General features: G+C 41.8%; 1 protein-coding gene and 1 long non-coding RNA gene across 4 annotated transcripts in view; one reads left to right on the top strand and one right to left on the bottom strand.

Moving 5' to 3' along the window:
* LOC135386066 (homeotic protein antennapedia-like) overlaps positions 1-19,562 on the top strand; it is a 142,498-nt gene that overhangs the window by 27,910 nt on the left and 95,026 nt on the right. For 2 of the 3 annotated variants that reach the window (XM_064615785.1, XM_064615786.1), the window contains exon 2: positions 16,476-16,573. The gene's annotated coding sequence lies outside the window, so the exon portion shown is untranslated. Of the gene's footprint in view, positions 1-15,009; positions 15,090-16,475; positions 16,574-19,562 lie in introns of those variants that run through there. The other variant, XM_064615787.1, reaches the window with a different exon arrangement.
* LOC135384025 (uncharacterized) lies at positions 3,279-7,326 on the bottom strand. Its single transcript, XR_010420215.1, has 3 exons — positions 7,188-7,326; positions 6,607-6,856; positions 3,279-3,381 (listed from the first exon to the last, which is right to left on the bottom strand). It is a non-coding gene; the product is annotated as an uncharacterized LOC135384025 (long non-coding RNA).

Genomic DNA, 19,562 nt, shown 5'->3' with positions numbered 1-19,562 from the left:
AACATTTGGCGTTCGTGACAAATTCGGAAGTGCCCGGTTCTTGAGGAAACCGTTCCTGTTCTAGTCTGTTCCTAACCGTTCCTGTTGCAAATGATGGCTTTGCAAGTAAACCCATAGAGGGGGGGGGGGTATAATTAATGGCCGGGAAAAAAAGGAAAGGGAAAAGTTAACCATACAAGAGGCTCGCTATAAGCAGTGATGGGCAATAACTACTCCGAAAGTAGTTTAACTACAACCACTAACTATTTATATGGATAGTAATTGGAACTACTAAATCGATTTGTCACAAAGTAATGAAACAACATCCGCAACTAGTGCAAGTTAGTTTCAACTGCTGTTGGAACTACATTTTCAGTGCCAGGTAGGAATGCTGGTGGGTACGTTGAAATGACAAGCGTGCCACATACCTTCAATCAAGAACAGTGCTTGGCTTGGTCTTCGATTCCAGCCTGGCGAGCGAAGCCGCTGCCATGGTTTCATAGTTAAACTACAGTAGTTATAAGTACACAACAACTAGCTCAATTGCGAACTTTGAACTTCTTTGCGTGAAGTAGTTGCAATTACCATGCAACTACACATAAAGTAGTTATTCTTAGGTACTGTTGGGGACACTGTTAGCTAAAATCGCCTGTCAGTACTTCGCCGTCCCATATTACTTCGATTGCGCTAGAAAGAGTTGTGCCAGTATTGTATTTGAAGGTGGACCATGTGCTCCTCGTGTTTATTACTCGAAAGAAATAGTCTTGCAACACCTGGGGATTTGAGATTAGATAAACCACGGAGTGCTGATTTTAGACAACCCTGTCCCCTACAGTACATCACTGCCCATAGGACAGAATCTTAAAACGCACGTTATGGCGGGTGTCACACAAATAAAATAAAATCGACTGCATCTTTGGGCATATGCCAAAAGCGCTTCAATTCGGTAACTTTATAGGGCGACCGTTGTCAGTAATTCTTTTGGCGAAGTTCTTTTTCAAAACGCAGCCTGGCGATAGTGTTTGGTTGTGCTGTCACGCAGACTTGTACAAAATACTGCGCAAAAGTATTTAAAATAAGATACTAAATACTCTACGGAAAAAGTATTTAAATAGAGTACAAAATACTCAAAACTGAAAGTAATTTGAGTAGAGTACTAAATACTCAAAGAAGTATTTAAGATACTCTTTAAAGTACTTTAGTATTAGAAGCAAGTGAAACGCGTATTCTGAACGTGGCCTTACAAATGAAGGGAATGAACTTCATCAGCCATGTATATCTTTCATTTGCAACGTCTTGGTGTCAAGTAATATTTGGTGAACTTTGGTGAACCCGAGTAAACTTTGTTGATATGTTCTGACCCAAAACTTCGTAATCCCTCCTGTGTGTCGGTTCGGGTCTTTCAACCTCTGGTACATGTTTATTGCTTTGATGACCAAGGAAATAAATGCCCGGATTATCTTTTACCTAATCCCCTGGTGATTCACCTGGTAATATGAATAGGAACGGTTTTCTGACGAAGTTGGCTATTGACAAGCAAGGCCAGGCTTGGGACCAGCCTATTGTGCAAGAGGATAAATGACAGATTCGCGAATTCCCGAAAAAGGCAAAAGCAGAAAAAGGGGGTTAAATTCCGGTGAGCTGAAACTCTCGGCACGGCGGGAAGCGTGCTGGATATGGCTTGACGAGGAAGGAAAGTATTTTGAGTACTGAGTAGCAAATACCGAAAAAAGTATTTTAAATACATTAAAAATACTTGTCGCAAAAAAGTATTGAGTAGAGTACTAAAATACCAGAGAAAGTATTTAAAATACTGTATTTTGAGTACGTACTCAAGATACGTACAAGTCTGCTGTCACGTGATCCAGTACGTAGTGTCACGTGACAGTGCCCCTGCGTGGACGTGGTCTATTAAACTTTGGGGACGGACCTACGCGGTGGATGACCCTATAAAGTTTCGCTTTAAAAAAGTGGACGCCGGCTTCGTTGCACTACGGTTGCCATTCAGACTGCTTAAAACCAATGCGTCATTCCAAGTTGCTATTGTCAGTCCTGTTCGGAATGCTCACAGTACGTGTTGCTAAGTTCGCCCTACCTTGTTCCGAAAAAGTCACTGTCTGCGCTGGACACACGTATAGTGTATTTAGAAGTTTTCTATGCACGTACCATGGAAGGCAAAAATTATGGCAAAAACATTTTATTATTCTAAAACAACGCCTTTATGGACCGCAATATTCACCGTAATATTAATTCAGCCGTAATGTTCACCTTCTTAACTGTCATCAAATGAGGGGATGTCCTCTACTCTCTTGTACGATGTGGCCGAGGCTGGGCTTCGGGGAACACTGAAGTCCTTTTTTTACATCACTGTTTTTTCAGAGCGACAAACTGTATGCCGCCTGTAAAACCCGGTAGGCAGCCAGAAAGGCACGAAAATGTGAATGTCAATGTGAAAAAAGAAAAAAAAAGAAAAAGAAAATTCAGTTCTGAAACAGTTACATTTACTTTAAGAAGCTACTGCACTGGGTAACCAGTCACAGTCGAGAGGTGCTCTATAGGAATGAGTAAATAGACACACTGAGTTACTTTCCGAGTAACCAATTAGTTTAATTAGTTGCTTTTAACTCAGTCACTCGCCAGGACCGGCTTTTGTGGCATTGGTAGATTCTTTGGTGTCTAGAAAGTCCACGTTTTCGAGCAGTCACAGCAGCAAAGTGTGACTAATAGTGGGGAAGCAGGTCGACTCTATTTAAATAATACACGCAATTTCGGGTTGGAGTTTCTTGGACGTGGTGCATTTATGCAAATAAAGTCGTATCTCAGCCGTATTCGAGTGCGAATCACCATGGATGCATACCCACATACGAACCCCTAAACTGTGTTGCTTTTATACAGCAGCGTGGTGCGCGCACTGCGCTTAACTTACCGTGTCCTAATACTTCGCTGCTAACGCTGTCTTCTTTGTCAAAGATGTCTTTTATAATGTCGTACACATGCACTGAGAAGATGACGTCACAAGTGTCCTGTCGTTGTTGGCTGTCTTGTACGAGCTCCTTGCTGCAACCAAGTGTCTGTGGCGGTGTCAGAATAGCTTGTTACGTGCCGCTGCCTCTAAAGACACACTTTCTTCACGCCAATGCTTCATAATTTTTACTTTCCGTTAATGTCATGGCCAGTAAAGCAGCGGCTTTGCAATTGCGTGCTTGCGTATGAATGAGAACATCATTGTCGTGAAGCCTGCGTATCTTTTGGGGCATTGTCGCATGCAAGTTAGTAAGAGTCTGTAGGCAGTGTTTGTTTTCACGTTTTTAATTATAAGAACGATGTGGGTGGGAACAGTTATTTACCAGTGTAGGTACTGCAACGTTTCTTCTTTGCTTTAGGAGGTACATTGCTGGATACCTGAGGGAGCAGAATATAAGGGTTTGGGATTAGAGTAAGGTAGAAAACACTGTAAAACTGCATTATCATCTGTGATATCGCGTAAGATTATTATTAGATAATCTATATATCAGCTGTTAGTATATGCGCGTTGCTATCCATACATTGCAAAGACAGCAGCTTCTGAAAGAAAGAGCTTAAAGATATCTTATATGTCAATGGTAGCATAATGTCAATGGTATCATGACATTTCTATGGTAATGACGCTTCCGAATTATTTTTTTATTTCATTGTCTCCTGTAATATGCAATCTTTCTTGTTCTTCAGCGCCGTTCACACCCTCGAAACTCAGGTGAACAATGTTACGCGTTTATAGCATATGGAGAAACGTCGTATATTTACCAGCAGCTGATTTAATAATGTTGATCCAGCTTGCTCCTCGATTAATAAAGTGTGTTAACAGCAAAAATAAAGGCGATGCCCTGTGTAAGACATCTGTAACTTTTGCATGACAAATATTGTCTAATACCCTGTGTGCGTTAGTGTTAGTAGCTGTGTGTTATTACAAAATATAATAGAATACAACAAAATTGGATACGTTCAGAGGCGTTTCATCTCAGTTTATCACGCTCGTCACGTTGGTAGCTCTCTATACACTCTAAATCTAGTACCGTCTAGTAAAGAGTAAAAATTTCAAAATTTTTACCCTCTATTTCAGAAGTTACCGTATAACCTTTGGGCAATACCTCAGAGGTTACCGTTTAACCTTTGGGCAATACCCTCTATATACGTTACACAGATCACCTATCAATAGAAGTCACCGTCTCCTAACCGCCACACAGTCGTAGAAGTTTGGCCAGGCATGGCTGCCTCTAAGACGCCTGCCTCTTCACAGACGCTACGTAAGATATGGTATTCAAAATAAATTAGCTCTTATCAGTGCAGAACATAAACTGTCTTTTGCAATATTCAGCTATGGCATACAGAATTCATCTATAGCTATCCAGTGGCGAAAAACGAGTGATCACTATACATGCACAGATTCACATGCACAAGGAGGAAGGGAAAAAATAACGGCAATTGCAAAATATTCATTATTTAATTTGCAAAGCTGGCACTACAGCAGAGTCACGAGGACGTCGCAATACAGGCACTTCAGCGGTGGTCAACGACATTGAGTTACAACGAGGTATACTCTTTACAGTCCTCACGTTGTTGCAAGTCCCTATGAGCACCTCGAGAACGTTCCGATTCCTTCCGATATTTCTTATATTCCTTTCCGATATCTGAGAATGACGCGTCAGCGACGCGACTGTGGTAAATCAGAAGCACACGAGGATGTAAAACACAAGGTTGAGAAAGGATTAAGCAAAGAAGGGACGTAACACACACACGTAACACAGTGTTGAACCGTTGAGCCGCGTTGGAGAGACAGACGCTGCGATGAGCGTTGCTAGACTGTTCGGCAAAAACATAACAACGGAAACTTTCTAGCGAACATACCGTACAAATACCCTGATAAAGTTCCATTACTTCAACCTTGTACTTCCCTCATAATTCTGAACACGATATCCGCAGTTCATGCCGAAACAGAGACACAATAACGTAACGCACACTGATCCAAAACTCTCGTATTGAATGTGCGGCTATAGAACAAGTACTCAGCAACTTATGCGCAATACCTATTAGAAAGGTTACTTCGTAAACAAACAAGAAAAACAAACGAAGGGAATGCAGACGCGGAATTCGTTTAGAAGTTACAACGTCCCTACAAAGGGTACATTTATAAGTTACGACGATTGGATTTGGGTTGAATTCAAAAGTAACTTCTAGTGCCCCTACAATGTCAGGTTACAAGTCGTTTTTAACCTTTAAATAGAAGTTTCGGACGGGTAACCTATACGATATTTTGAAATCTACTTCTATAGAGGTGAGACGTCTCTAAAAGTTACAATGAAAGGTACCGAGTTAAGAGTGTATATGTATCTACTACAACTATATGAACACATTCTGAGCAAACTTCATATCTCAACCTTATATCATTGTAGAAGTCTTGTTGTGTGTTATTTCTTGTACAAGATTATATATGCCATTATTGATTCTCCTGTCAAGCATTAGGTTCAGAGTGCCGTCACGAACTCTGAGGTGTCATCTTGTTTTTTTACCCTCGCTTTTTCTCCAAACTTCATTCTATCAACCGATCCTTGTTAATGTTGAACAATGTGTCGCAGCACCACGCCATTGAGATTTTTGCTCCCATTCATGAGTTTGTCGCAAACATTACATGCGGTTACATTTACCTAATCGGACTATTGTTCATACCTGTTCTTATCCATTTTGTATTATTATGTACATTTTTGTTTAATATTTACTCTCAATTAAATCACACAACTCAGGGCAACTGCCTAAGGCGTTGGAGGTTTGCTTGTTTGTGTCGTCCATGTCGTCTCGCCTTGACTAGTTTCTCGTTGTTTACGTAATTTACTAGCAGAGTATTTTTATTATGTTACGTTTCGAGGTGCACCAATCAGTAGGCCCTACGAGTTGTTTTTGGACACATCGCAAAAATAAAATTACTTATTACTGGTAATCGAGAAACATTCAGCATGCCCATGCAAATAAATATTGCATTGCGACATATAGCATTGCGCACAAAACTTGCGGGAGAAGCAGCCATTGATAAATGGATATCTAGTCATCTGAGTAAGCTAAGTACGAGCGCGCTTGGGAAGTGATATTAAATTCATATAGATCGATATGTGTGAGACATTAGTACTACACGATATTACTCTGAAGGCTGCAGCAGGAAGGTAATCCTTTTAGAAATGGAACGCATAATTTTAATGAATGGCATACATTCGAGAGCAGAACCTAGTGCGGTCTTGTTTTAGATTATGACCTGTTAGCGTCGTTTGTTGCCTGGACGCTACCAAGTATTAGGATTGCTGTATGACCTGACAGACCAACTTCGATACCATCTGGCGCCTGTTCTCGACTTCCCTGCGGAAAAGAAGACTCAGAAGTGGCATGTCTTGCAGTTCGTCTCAATGACCTATAACCCCTTTCGACAACTATAGCACCGTTCACGGTTACGGGTAAAATACTGCTACAGAATATCTGGGAGGCAGGACTGCAGTGGGATGATTCTTTGCCGGGAGATATTGAGTTAGTTTGGAAGGAGTGGTTTACCGAAGTCGCAGAACTGGAATAGCCATCTATTCCTATACACTAATAAGGAGTACTTACGCCGGAACGCCGAAAAGGGTGAACGTCGTTGCAGACGCCAGTCCAAATGCATGTGGGGCCTACCGTCGCCGGAGGATTGTTGTTCCAGCATGCAGATCCTCCTCAGCAACAGCAGGGTAGCTCCCCTCCCCCATAAGCGCCATGCTCTATACAGCGGCTTGTACTTATTCTTCGTATTATGGGACTTCACGTTCGATGTTTTCACCCGCCTGGACTTTGGTGTGTCATCCAGCAGCAAACACTTGACGCCCTGAGAAAATGCAGGGAAGCAAAGTGAAACCAGCCAGGATATGAAACTTACCTAATGGATGATCTTAACAAGAATAGGTCGCAGTGCATATACTGGAAATTAGCAATAATTGCTAACTGTTGCTATCAAATCAGACCCCGCAGAAGTAAATTCCCTCCAAGCTCTCGGGAATTCAACACATATGTCAACGGACTGCCGGCCCCATGGTCTATGTCTTTCAGTGGATAGTGTGTCTGCGCTAAATTGCAAATTAGAAACAACGTTGCACAAGAGTAAGCGATTCAATCGCGAAGCGGTAATGTTCTTTTTCTGTGTTCATGGGCTTACCCACTATGGTGACTGGGACATCCTCTGTAGCTGTACACCTTATGACAGACTGGATCGGCTCGTCCCTCCGTGTGTGTTTTCTATCGCTCCTGGAATATGTTTCCTGCAAGTTCGATTGGCTACCAGGAGATCGCCATCGCTGAGCGAACAGACCACGCACTCTTCTTCCAGCGAAGGAATGTGTTTGTTTCTACCACACAACCCTTCACTGCAAGAATGGTTTGTGATCTGTATATTAGGAGAAAGTTCCTTAACTTTTGACGTAGCATCTGGAAGAAGGTAAATATTGCCACTGAGCTTACGATAAAATACACTATAGTACATAAGATAAGACACTGCGAATAACAAATAGACAAACTACAAGCTGCTGCATTTACGCGTAACGCTGAATGTATAAGGTATAAAAGAAAATGGCATGGTTAATATACCTGACCACCAATACGTCTGCAGTACAGAGAATATTTCGACGATTTTTCCCGAACGACCTTTATGAGAACGTGCTTGCTTAACGTGAAAGCTCTGGTCCTCATCTCATCATCATTCATGTACAAGAGAGAACTGATGTTCTGAGGCTGGAACAACATAGAAAGGACAAACGCATACAACGCCTCAAATTGCCTAAGAAATGAATGATGAAAGATCTTTCACCGATCATTCATGTAGTTATTGTTGTTGTTCTCTAGTGGAACGTGCACTTTCTCTTTCTATAGAAGGAAAATGTGCATTCGACTCGCCAAGTTCCTGTGCTGGGTTTGTAATGGATCAGCGAGATAATGTTCGAGACAAAATAAATTCGCTCAATTCGGTGGGAAGCATTTCTAGGTCCATCGTTGTGCGAGCACACGCAACATAGATACCTATCGAGACTTCTGGCGCATCTTTGTGTTGAGCATTATTTTTTATTCTAGCTCTATTTCTTTATTCATAAGGGAGAAATACATAGTTGTTCTGTACCTAGTAATTAGCTAGTATATACCATTTCAACGTGGTGCACAGTAATTGCCATTCTGGTGAATGAAAGCGTTATCGATTGACATGTTATTCCATGTATATGTCGTATGTCCTTATCCATTTCTTAGTGACATTATCATTTTTGACTTGATGTTGTGATTCTGTGTTTCACTTCATGGTATGCTTATCTTACAAATGAATTTCATCTAAGTTGCTGCCACACCGTACTAGGACTTCTTTTTCGTGATGACTAACAAAGCACTGCGTACTTTGTAACGAACAGTAGTGTTCCATAATCGAAAATGAGCTCTGGTCGGGCAGCCACAAAATAACCAACGTAGGTAGAGATGAAGATCGATGGAGCCCAAAATAATAAAACAAATAACCCATAGATGCTGAGGGATGTTGAGCAGTTGGGAGATTGAGAACACCAATCCTCGTTGTTCATGAGCTCGAGAAAACTAAATAATTAAATTGAATTTTAGTGAACGTCGCTCAAGATCGGTGCATTGACGATGCCGTAACTCCAACAAATAATGAATTGGCCCTGCCTCACTCACGCTGCGGACAATTTCCCAATATGCAACCCAGGACGGAGGATCATCTACGCACTTAAACAGCAAGCAAAAACAAGCACTTAAAAGCAAGACATGGCCTATTATCCCGGTACATTTGCCAACAAGCTTTAAGTGACATCTTGAAGTCGTTAGGTTCCTTTCATTTCCGCGTTAACACGTTAGACAGTTTGACGAGCACAGCAACTCATCTGAAAGAGAAACGTCGCCCTCCTTAAAGACGTGACAAGTTTTTGTACGCAGCTCTATCTCGCAGTTTCCTCTGCGAGCTTGCGAAAGCACCTGCTCAAAGCGAAAGAGAACAGAATTGGCTGCCTAACTACAATTTCTGAGTAATATTTCGACATACGTTGTATCGTTCATAGTCCTCTGTATTCGACCAAATATAAGTAACAGCGAGTCAGTGAGGCTTGTATTAGCAATTATTGTATCGTATCCTGCAATTTTTCAACACGTTAGACTTGGACTTCCTTTGCATTACTTTTCCTCTCTGCATAAAGTAGACGTACACACCCTGTACACGCCACGAGAGTTGCTGTTGGTGTCGGTCATCCCCCACCTTCTACAGCTCACTTGCCGCCTAAGCTGGGCAGGCACACCTCACTCCTTTCCATGTCGAATTTGTCCTTTGTCTCTCACTCTCTTTGTTGTTGTATTGATCTTCCCATCCATTATTTATGCTAGGTTTGTCCGCCTCGGTTGTTTTTTGAGGGTTTGATATGCGTTTTTCACGTTTACTTATCTTATGTGAAATTGGAGAATCCGTATCTCAAAATGGACGGGACAACTTTTTCATGTTTTAGTGGTCTGATTTTGTTGTTTCCCGTGTATAGCTATAATGTCACGTGCCTTACCGGATATGTGTAGCATTAACCCGTGCAGATTTTGGCGTGAATGATCCAGTCTAAAGGCAAATGGATGGCGTGTGGAAAGCTCCTACGTGTTGTCCACTCATTCTAGGGTGTGTTGTTGTAGCCATTTATTTGTGCGCAAATTTAAAGGGCGCCGTGTCATCCAATTACGGGATAGCTACCTATAAACGTTTACCCACGCCGGCGCGCCCAATTACTACTCACCAATTACTAAATGCAGGTGGAAAATTCCTGTGTCCGCGTGGAACTCTGATTGGTACGTTTCACCGTGGTAAATTTCAAACCGATTCAACATCGCGATTGAAAGTTACAATTAAAATCCTCCAAATCCCAATGGGAAAACAATCAAGATGGAAGCCATGTTGGCCAAGCTTTTATAGGTATAACTACCTGTATTTCATTTTATGTAAAATCTAAATAAATGTCCATAGTACCCAAGTGCCCAAGTGTGTATCATATATCTTTGCGTATTACGAAACGAATAGATGCACATGCTATTTGTGCAGTGTCTAATAGTTATTGCAAGTTAAACGTGTGCGCAGTGTGCGCACCGTTACACAAGTGGAGAATCAGGAAACAAATCAAAAGAATCAGGGTTGACGAATTACTCCTTTTCCACTCCCCCATGTAAATTATTGTTGTATCTCACCCTTACAATGGGCGTCATTTACCCTACCTAAATTAACGAATGCATGTAACGAATGCATGTAACGGACACATGTAACGAACACATTGTAAAGAACGGTATAGAATGGAATAACTTTCTGATGGTAGCTAAGCATTATACGCTGAGTATGTCAAATCGAAGTTCGAAAACGTTCGACGTTTTCTGACATCGCCCGCTTCTTGGTGAGCGTAACCCTCTCCTGTCAAATACATTGTTCCTTTCACAACAAAATTGGTGTGGATGAAAAATAAGTTATTATGCCATCGCTAAAGGGAAGTCCGAGCTATTATGAAACCTTTACAGACCCGAACCTTGTCACATATCTTGTCATACTGCAAATGTAGTATGCACCTAGCTCTTGATAAGTTCTTCGCATTAGAAACAGTGCTTGACAATGGGATTCGTCCGCTGCTCTTCATGGCGTGCCTGATGCCATAGCAGTCCACCCAAAAATGAAACCGTACCTGTCAGGAAAAAAGAAAATAAATTAAGCATTAATTGAGCGTCCAACAATGCAGTACCGCACACTCTCCACTTTACATATATCTACTAGAAAGATGACCAGCATGATTCAGCTCTGAGTCACGCAATGAAACATCAAAAAAGCAACAACAACAATGATCACAAGTTCCGTGGAATTCACAAGTTTGCAATACCAGGTTCCCATCTTTCCTTTTGACCATCTTCTTGTTTTATTTATTCTATGGAGCTCCTGCTAGATATGGATTCATTCCTTACTAAAATGCTAATCTCCCATCGACATGCTGTAACAAACGCAGCAACAAACTTCATATTGCCTCTAAGCGCGAAAAGAAGAAGCTCGCTTACCTAGAGGATAGCTAAGTTACTAAATTCCTTGAGTTTAAAACGTAATCTGAAAGTCATATATACATCAAATATTGGACACGTGGATGATCATCTGGTACTGCCTGGCCCATAGAACGTCCTTTGCTCACCGTGGGGGATCCCTCGTTGAGTGCAAAGTGTGTCGTGAAATAAAGTGCTTGTCACACTGTAAAAAAAAATCTAACTTTTCACGCACACGTGACTGCTAACTCTGTTGCCATCATATGTGCCGTAAAGTAGTTATTGCAAAAAAAAAAAAAATGTTTGGAGTGCACACGGCACAGCGAAAACCCAGTCCGGAAGAATGCAGTGTGCACTCCAAACGAATTTTGTGCAGCTTATAGGGTTACGGCACATATGCCGGCAACAGAGTTAGTCACTTGTGCAGTAAAATTAAGGATACTTTTCTTACAGTGTGCAGTCCAGTGCCTACTTGTGTCCGTCCTTTTCGTTTCCCCAGCACCTGGGGATTTTATCGAATTTATTCGAATCGATTTTATTAGAATCCCTCTACGGCTCCCCCTTCCCCTGCCCCCCCACCCCCACACAGCCACACCCACACACACACACACACACGTTTGGCTTCGATGATATTACAATTGCCCTGACACTTGGGACGTCTACTGAGAACAAATATCGATGCACGAAAGTCTTGCAATCATATTAGGACACAGACAAGTTGTACGTTCATTTTGCATCAACACTCTACGTCGCTCATTACGTAGCTCTCGTTCGAAAAGTGCGCCACCGTAAACTGTAAACAAAATGTAGTCTGTGTAAACAAACGTACACACAAAACAAATTTTTAGTTTCGGTGCATCAGCTTTATGGAAGAACAGAAGCGATATTCTAAAGGCGTGAAACTCGAAACCATACAGCCGACGTTTGTTATAGAAGCCATGTTATAAAAGCTTCTTATCCATTGTCGACGCAAGCAAATAACCCCTCAACGCCCAGGAAATAATGAAATTGAAATGAGAAAACCGAGCAAAGTCTGGAAAAAGCTGGCAACGTTATTGGAATTCCCAACTGTGTTTTAACAGGGCACACTAATTTGGGCAACTTACTTGCAATCAAGCTGAAAATGAAGAGCGAATGAGATGAAAGCTCTATTTTACAATGGTTGCCCTTAATACCGATGTGGAATGTGGAATGTACTACCATCGCCCCCAACAACACCGAATATCCTCTGGATGTACGAGTAATATCCTAACAGATTCGTACGTCCGATGGATGTCACTCAGATATCCCTCGGACGTGCGAACCCGTTAGGACATTATTCGTACATCCAGAGGATATTCGGTGTTGTTGGAGACTTCTTCCTTTCACACAGTAGCAAACTATAATGTGGTGAACTCGAGAAAACCTCAACAAACCGAAGCCGTATTTCTCACCACATACACGCACCTTACTGTGAATAAACTCCGTTGAATGGAGAATAACATCCTTTGCCCAGCGAGAGGCCTGTGGGGAGGAAGTGATGATATTCCTCTGCGTTTCTGTGGACCACATATTGTCGCCTTTATGGCCTGCCGGGAGTGTTTATGAGATGGGCGCCTTGAGCACGCAGTCGGTCGCCTCTCTCTCCTCTTGGATGGCACCTTCATTCTGCAAGAAGCGGCGAAAAGACCAACGGGAATTGTTGCAACCAAATAAAGACTACATTTAGAGACAGAGGTTGCAGAAAGCGGCTGCGAACGGAAATTTCTGTAGTACTGGCTGAGTCTATATGCTTTGAATGGATACATTAACTGTTTGTTTCCACTTGGGAAAGTCATCTATGTATAGTTTTTCATGGAAACTGCTTTATGTAGTGCTATGCGATCGCACAAGGTCATACAAGTCGTCATGAAAACCACAATAACAGCAAATAAATGATGACTATTAGGGCCGAAAGGCTGGAATTGGGGCTGGAAAGACACAAGTACATGGGAGAAGACCGAAGAAAAGTAGGACTTAATCCTACGTTTCCCTCGATCATTAGTCATTAGTTATTGTATTGCGAACAGCTGATTTTACCTTTATACACATTTTCCTAGAATCAACAGATAAGATGAGCTCGATGTCCAAATATTACGGGGAAGGTCTTCTCATCCAAACGACGTGAGTTTGCAGCCCATATCTGAAAGCAAACACAACACACATTCATAAGGTCATAATAAATTACAGCATTGCGAACGATAATGAAATTTGATTGCGAACGATAATGATTTGGTGCGACTAGCGACAGCATAAAGGTAAAAAGTAACATTTCACTCTATTACAGGCCACGGAGTACTCGTGTTTGTGCTCTCAAGAACCACTACAGGTGCTCACTTGACCATCGCTATTGCGCGGCATAATACAATGTTGATAAAAAATCAACATAGATATCAAACGAAAACAGTGAATGCAATGCAGATTGCAGTTTAATTAACTGAACAGAGTTCGAAATAACGAATAACCCTAGTAATCAAACTAAAGCTCTACTTGCACAACCGTTCAACGTTTGCTAACATTATACACAGTATACACAGTACAGTACGCAGCAGCTACTTCAACTGCATTTTTAGCGCGCCCCTGCATTCTGCAGATGGGGGCGCACGGTAGCTGATTGCTGCTTGTGTTGCCTCCGTCCGTGCGATGCACCCGCCTGCATGAGTAATGTCGACCCCGGCGATCTCGCCATGCACCGGACATGATTAAAACTCCGTGGCACAATTCCGGAAAGAGCAAGCAAGCACGGAGGACCTTGTAGAGTTTTAAACGTATGGGTCGCGCGCATATCTTTCTCGCCTTCGCTGGTTTTCTTGTTTCCGACGCTGTATACGGTCGGCTGGCGACAGAACGCATTATTGTCGGAGACGTCGTCAAAATGCGACTCTGTTACTTGAAAATATGAAAAGAGAATTTTGCGTAATATGTTCACGACTAAAGTCTAGCACGAAAGAAACAAAAAGGGACACGTATATACAGTCTTATGCATTTCGGGCAGGTGTTTAACGGCATTTGCATCGAGAACGATGTTGCCTGTCTGCATTGCTTTCTACTTCAGTTGTCCTAGACTTGTGTCAGAATTTTCTTCATTATATGCCGGTTCTTGCAAGGTAAATTTGCGTGCTTGCGTCCTGTTGCGCAACGCGCAGGATGCACAACATGATGCACAAGGAAAGTCAGAGCCGAGGCAAGATTCGTTTAAGGACGACACAAGCACACAGTGTCTCTCCAGTCCTAACGAAGGGGGGGAGGGGCGGAAATGAGTGCCGGTGCCAGTATTTCAACCTAGATCCTCCTGATGCTCATGATGCTGATGGTCAGGGATGTTGCGGTCACGGGAACTCGCACAAATGTATTGCAGAGTATACTATGATTATTAGGTCTTTTTGGCTTTGATGACAAGCATGCAACCCGAGGCAGGGAAATAAACAACAGACAAAATTTCCTCAGATGTCTGTTTTGTCTGTTGTTTATTTCCCTGCCTCGGGTTGCATCCTTGTCATCATGAACCAGCTTGTCTGCGCCCTCTCTCTGTTGTCTTTTTGGCTTTGCCTCGCGTCGGAGTTAATTTGTCATACCAGGACGAGAACTGCTTCAATTTCAGCTACGCACTGGACTCTCGGGCTCCAAAATGACAGCTTGCACCGCATACCATATTGAGCAACATATTGCGTTCATATATTTCTTCTTTTGCCGCCGTCATTTATAACGCTCTGCACGTACTCACTCCAAGCTCATGGCGCTGCCGCAACTCGGCCCTTCCTGTCTGCTGAGAGAAGGACATTGAAAAAGAAAAACCTCGGGGAAAGCGAAGGAAAGAGAGGATGAGGATGGAGTGTTTTTTAAACCTTACCATAGATGGCAGGGTCGTCGAATAGGGAGTAGTTCACGAGATGGCTGCTTGGGGGCGACGCGTTCTCAGAGGGACTGTCAAGAAAGTGAAAGCTCTCTTGTCGAAGGGGCCCCCGTGGTGACGTGCAATATCGATCACTTCCAACAGGAGTTGGCCATGGAGCAAGGTAGCTGTTAGAGGCAATGGAATTCATCATTAATGTATTGCATTCTGTCCTCTGGACACAATTTTAACCTTGCGATGGGACAAGAACCGTCTGCGCCACATCCACCGAATTTTAGTTTTAGTGGACTTTCAGTTCCGTTTTAGGTGGTCATTAATCAACTTTTCGATATATTAACGTGACATGTGATGCTGTTGGCGGAGTAGTGAACCTCTACGATGCAGTAAACAATATATTTTCATAAAACGATAAAACATCTTACGTATTCATCAAACGTTCAACGCTACACTTTGTCTCCAAGCGTATAGTTCCTCCAGGGACATTTCAGTTAGAAACAACACCCGCGTCGTTGTTTTTTGTTTCATAGTCTAGTAATTTTAGCTTCACAGGATTACAATTATCTGAAACACCTCGTGTAGTAAAAAAAAAAAAATTACAAAACTCCCTCATCTTGAAGCTGCAACGAGGACACGGACAGGTGTGCTGCTCGTTGCTGCTTCAAGTTGGGTGTACGTTACCACCTACTCCACTTCACCAGTTTAAAGGTTACAAAATCCTCTCGCGCAACGCATTGCACGTATATGCGCTCTTCTTGAAGGTCTCACAATATTTTTTGCATATACCGACGAAGGACAAGAAAGTGACAACGTAACCGCTGAATATAGCCAGTGCGTCTTTGAGCAGATATAATATGCAACAAAAGTGTCTGTGTACGAAAAGGATAATAAATAAACGTCGGGTGTATGCATGTGTTGAAACATGTATCGCTCGCATTGTTGTACGGGTCTCATGGACCGCTTTTTTTATGGTGCTCGATGGTTCGCTGACTACTACAGACGTACGAAGGGGACCACGCAGGCTGTGTACACCAGTGTTTCACAAGCTGCGAGTCATGACCCCCAATGGGTCATGAGCCATTTTCTGGGGGTCATGGAGGGTCCAAGCAGATATGCGATATGCCTTGAGCCACACAGACCAACGTAATACGCTTTGCTTGTAACAAGAAAGCAAATACATCCTTCTCATTAAAATACACGATTAAATCAACCCTTGTTAAGAAAACATTAATATGCATTTTTGGCAGCTCTCTCTGTGGTTAACGTCTTTTAAATAAATTACAATGTCAATGTATCTGCGTCATTGGAAAAAGTAAATTTTCGGAAGGCTTATAAAGGTGGGAGATCATGGTAGGCTTGGTACTACTCAAAGGGGTCACGTACTGGAAAAGTTTGAGAAACACTGGTGTACACTGTAGTCTTAGTTCACGCGCAGTTCACTAAGAACATTGTCTACTAATGAAACATTCGTAGTTATGATTTTTATTCTTTGATGTTGTTCTTGTTGGTGTTGGTGTAGTTAACTTAGCTTTGTTCTCGCTATCCTTTACAGCGTTTCTGATTTTCATCGACACACTGGAAATGGCAGAGATATTGGTATCAAGGCCCGCCAATCATCACTCACGTTCCAGACCTGTATGACACGGAAATGTAAGTTTGCATTTTATTTGAAACTCCCTTTTTACCTGGTCATGAGTTATGCTGCTGTTGCTATAGGATTTCATATTAACTTGATTCTGCGAAACTAATGCCCGGGAATGTTTCGAACATCAGAGGGGCACCTGCGAGGCGGGCTCCATGTGGTTGGAATTCGATGTTGTAAGCGAATACTATACAGTACTTAGCAAGTTGTCCCTTCAATTAAAAAATGCTTGCCACAGATTTTTTCCCTCTCCAGTCACTCACATACGCGCTAAATTCGTATAAGTTTGCACATAGAAAAGTTTATGGTTTTGTCAAGACACGATTAGACGTTTGTTTGGGCTCCTGTTCGTTGTTCCAACGATAGTTAAGTTAAAGATGCCATTTTTCCAAACACGTCAGTTCAACTAGGCTAATAGGCATCTAAAGGAATGCCCTGTGTGCTCTGACTTCTGCCTCAAATCAATCAAAACCCATTTTATTGATCGATGTCGAAAAAGAGTGGGTGATCCCTAGAGAACTCTCTTTGTCAGAACGTTTCCAGCCTCGTCGCATGAGCAAGCGACCTATAAATATCTATACGAAGGTGGTCATGGGTGGTTATAAGATGATCATAGGTGATGTCATGCGAAGGCACGTGACAGTGCGTCAGGTACACCTTGAAATCATCACAAGTAAGTTCTGACTTTAGAGCGGTTTGAACTGCATTATAAAGCTTTATGTGTGTTAATTTTTATCCTTTACAGAATTTTTATAAAAAAGTTTTTGTTTGTTTATAAGAAAAAAAAAAGAGGAGAAATTGAACTCGTCTCCCGACTTGTTCTGCTACTCCTAGCATAAATTCTCCGCCCCCCCCCCAAAAAAAAAAACTACTTCTCAGGTACTCTACTCACAAGTTCGCTATTCACATGTTCACTAGAAGTCCACAATTATCCCTTATTCGTAATTATCCCAAGATCATGCACAAAGAATAAAAAAGTATGAGAGCTGCACAGACGTCTTTTTTGAAGTTGAGTTATACGGTCAGTGGGACATCCTCTCGGAGAAGGTGTGCATCTAGAAGATGACAAATTACCCAAAATTCATTGATTAACTCCTTAATTAGGCGATTTCGGACGAAAGCGAGATAGCAGGATGAGAGACTATCATCGTTGAAAGCCATTACACGTCTAACAAATCCTGAAACACGCACGTGCGTTAAAATATCCATCCCATTTTATATGTAAATGAACCGAAACCGAAACCGCTGACCGGGACCGCAGGGAGCACAGCGCACATTTTCACGTCAGAGGGCCACGTGATTTGGGGCAATGGAGGTGAATGGAGTAGGTGCCGACGTGCTGACCAGATAAACCGCTTTCTTGCCCAGATAAGACTCCGTCGGCGTAGATTATGCACTCTTGAGGCGCGTTTTTTCGGTTTCAGCTCATTTGCAGAGCATACCAAAATTCAGCGATGGATATTTCACGGCACGCGCTCTTTTCTGGATTTTTAAAAGGTAGGATGGCTTTCAATTAGGACTGTCTCCCGTTCTGCTGTTTCGCTTTTGCCCGAAATTCCCTAATGAAAGAGTTAATTAATGGATTTTAGGTAATTAGTCGCCTTGTAGTTGCACACTTTCTCCGAGAGAATGTCCGACTGACCATATAGCTCAACTGCAGAAACGACAACAACAAATTAATCGTGACTATGACCTGGGGTGGAGAAACAACATCTGTGCTGCTCTAACAGCGTTTTTACAAAAGTTCTGTAAAAAATAAACACCCTGTATATAGCTCTCGCATTTTGGTTTATTGCCAAGTTAACTATCGTAATTAATATTCGTTAGCCTGCTTCATGTTATACCGTTGTGTCTTTTTTTTTCTTTTTCTGATACTGTAAGTTGGATACAAAGACCCCCTGCCTAGATTTGATTATTTTTCCAGTATCGATTATACCCATAAAGAATATCCGATGTATGATGCATAAATATGGAAATTGATTGTGTTTCCAGCAACGTTTTCCCCAAATATGCGTGCTTACGCAAACAAGCTTAATAAGCTTACACAGCAGTTGATGACTTTTTGTGCTTTCCTTGTACGAATTTTGCAGCAGGGTACGGTTTCCATGTATGTCTTCTACGATATCGGTATCGTAATGTACAAGTCTTATTTCATCTCCGGGTGCCCTGCCTATACTAGCCATGCACAGTAATGCGTGTTTCTTTTCATGTATTCGTTCTGTATGCCCAGTTGCTAAATAATTATTTTTCAAATACTTTGCACTCTGCATCCTGTCCCTCTACCGGTTGTGGTTTGGACAATACGCAGAGAAGTTACAGAATTGCATGTTTGGTTCCTTTCCTATCCGAACACCAAGGTACATGAACTCATACTTATTTATACAGTACTAACTAATACAATAACTAGTACTTATGAGTTCATAACTTCATAACTTCAGTTCATATGAGTACATAACTAATAACCGTTATGAGCTTTTCATTGTTCAGGACAGCATGACACTCATCTATATAACCAATGTAGCTAGGAATATGTCTCATCAGGACAGGCTTGTACAAAATACTTACGAAAGCTATTTAATGTAAAATGAATGACGATTAACCAGTTAGAAGCACGAATAATTTAATTAGAAGATTTTCGTGCAGTAGTCTGCACTTCTTCAGGTAACAAAATACATGGTAGAGCGAGACTTTATACATGGAGTATTTAAAAGTATTCAGGAGTATTTCAAAGTATTTAAGTTAAGTTACTGAGTACAGGGGAGAAAAGTAACTGAGTACTGAATAATACCCAATCTTGAACCGGATGTAAGATAGAGTATTAAATGCTCTTAAACGTAACAATTTACTTTCAAGATACTTTGGCGTCACAATTGGAAGTCGTTATGAAAGAAATACGAAGAATGTAAAATTCAAAATGGCATTACCAAAACGCTTTATTAGCTGGCTCGCAGGAACAATTGCTTTTTAAAATTACTATCCGATAACCCGCCGCGTTTT

The sequence above is a fragment of the Ornithodoros turicata genome, chromosome 2 (assembly GCF_037126465.1).
Source record: "Ornithodoros turicata isolate Travis chromosome 2, ASM3712646v1, whole genome shotgun sequence".
NCBI classification, from domain to species: domain Eukaryota; kingdom Metazoa; phylum Arthropoda; class Arachnida; order Ixodida; family Argasidae; genus Ornithodoros; species Ornithodoros turicata.
This window is presented reverse-complemented; position numbering and strand designations above follow the sequence as displayed.